The sequence below is a fragment of the Anastrepha ludens genome, unplaced genomic scaffold (genome assembly GCF_028408465.1).
Source record: "Anastrepha ludens isolate Willacy unplaced genomic scaffold, idAnaLude1.1 ptg000040l, whole genome shotgun sequence".
Classification (NCBI taxonomy): domain Eukaryota; kingdom Metazoa; phylum Arthropoda; class Insecta; order Diptera; family Tephritidae; genus Anastrepha; species Anastrepha ludens.
Genome location: NW_026530058.1, coordinates 15,001 through 17,500, shown reverse-complemented (window position 1 = coordinate 17,500; position 2,500 = coordinate 15,001). Strand labels below are relative to the sequence as shown.

At 36.3% G+C, this 2,500-nt stretch overlaps 1 pseudogene; it reads right to left on the bottom strand.

The window, feature by feature from the left end:
- The window catches only part of LOC128871188 (large subunit ribosomal RNA), a 5,035-nt pseudogene that overhangs the window by 2,345 nt on the left and 190 nt on the right, over positions 1-2,500 (bottom strand).

Sequence of the window (2,500 nt, the reverse complement as noted above, 5' to 3'; positions counted from 1 at the left end):
CTAATTAGATGACGAGGCATTTGGCTACCTTAAGAGAGTCATAGTTACTCCCGCCGTTTACCCGCGCTTACTTGAATTTCTTCACTTTGACATTCAGAGCACTGGGCAGAAATCACATTGTGTCAACACCCGTTAGGGCCATCACAATGCTTTGTTTTAATTAGACAGTCGGATTCCCCAAGTCCGTGCCAGTTCTGAATTGATTGTTAATTGATAATCGTTATAATTTAAAAAGAATATATATCGAATGATATAATTCCTTAAAAATTTTAGCAAGAAAGTTCCACAATTGGCTACGTAACTACTATCCGGGGAACAAGAATCGTAATTCTCTATTTACCCAGAACGAGTACATAAACCATGGTATTGCTTCCCAATCAAGCCCGACTATCTCAATCTTCAGAGCCAATCCTTATCCCGAAGTTACGGATCTAATTTGCCGACTTCCCTTACCTACATTATTCTATCGACTAGAGACTCTTCACCTTGGAGACCAGCTGCGGATATTGGTACGGCCTGTTGAGAAGTTTGCGTGACCCCACCATAAATTTTCAAGGTCCGAGGAGAAAATATCGACACAACAGTAAATGTCATGCTCTTCTAGTCCATCTACCATATCTCTCTTCGAAAGACTTCCATGGTAGTACGACTATAAAACAGAAAAGAAAACTCTTCCGATATCTCTCGACGGCTTCTTTATGGTCGTTCCTGTTGCCAGGATGAGCACAAGGCCCATTTTTAATAACAAACGGATACTCAACAGGTTACGGAATTGGAACCGTATTCCCTTTCGTTCAAAATAATTCAAGTATTTAATTATTTTTTAATATATATATATAAATTTTATTAATATTTTTTTTTATTAAAAACTTGAAAATTTTCGGCTTTCGCCTTGAACTTAGGACCGACTAACTCGTGATCAACCACTGTTCACACGAAACCCTTCTCCACTTCAGTCCTCCAAGGTCTCATTCGATTATTTGCTACTACCACCAAGATCTGTACCAATAGCGGCTCCATGCAGGCTTACGCCAAACACTTCTAAGCACACTATTGTACCCTCCTACTCACTAAAGTTTCAAAATTTATAAATCAATCGAAATTGTTTTATAAATCATCTACTTTAGCGGTAATGTATAGGTATACAACTTAAGCGCCATCCATTTTAAGGGCTAGTTGCTTCGGCAGGTGAGTTGTTACACACTCCTTAGCGGATTACGACTTCCATGTCCACCGTCCTGCTGTTTTAAGCAACCAACGCCTTTCATGGTATCTGCATGAGTTGTTAATTTAGGCACCGTAACATTACGTTTGGTTCATCCCACAGCGCCAGTTCTGCTTACCAAAAGTGGCCCACTGGGCACATTATATCATAACCTCAACCTTCATATCAAGAAAGGTGAGGTTCTTACCCATTTAAAGTTTGAGAATAGGTTAAAATCGTTTCGACCCTAAGGCCTCTAATCATTCGCTTTACCAGATAAGATTATTTTATATAATTTTTAAATGCACCAGCTATCCTGAGGGAAACTTCGGAGGGAACCAGCTACTAGATGGTTCGATTGGTCTTTCGCCCCTATACTCAATTCTGACAATCGATTTGCACGTCAGAACTGTTTCGGTCTTCCATCAGGGTTTCCCCTGACTACAACCTGATCAAGTATAGTTCACCATCTTTCGGGTCACAGCATATATGCTCAAGGTACGCTCCAGTTAGAGGTATAAATAATAATAAATTATCATTATACATAACTATATGGAACGCCCCGGGATTGAATTAATTGACTATTTAAGAAAATAGACTAAAAATTAATCCCATTATATTTTTAAGTTAAGTTAATTATGCCATTAAGTTTAATATAACTCAATGACTTGCACATATGTTAGACTCCTTGGTCCGTGTTTCAAGACGGGTCCCGAAGGTATCCTGAATCTTTCGCATTGTTAATCATATAAATGCATACAAATAAATATTAATATCATAGATATTAAATTTTTTGTAAAATTCAAAAAATGAATTTTAGCATTATATATAATAAAATCTATCAACACTTTATCAAATCATTAGTATTTATTCTATGTTAATATGCTTAAAAAGCAAATTAATTTAAATAAACTTAATATCACCAATGATCTTTTGATAAATACTTTATTATGTTAATAGATTACAATGTCCTTATATGAAAAAAATGCACATTATTTTTAATTATTTAATGATGAATTTTTCATAATGGATATTCAGGTTCATCGGGCTTAACCTCTAAGCAGTTTCACGTACTATTTAACTCTCTATTCAGAGTTCTTTTCAACTTTCCCTCACGGTACTTGTTTACTATCGGTCTCATGGTTATATTTAGTTTTAGATGGAGTTTACCACCCACTTAGTGCTGCACTATCAAGCAACACGACTCTTTGGAAATATCTTTCTAGTAATCATTAACGTTATACGGGCCTGGCACCCTCTATGGGTAAATGGCCTCATTTAAGAAGGACTTAAATC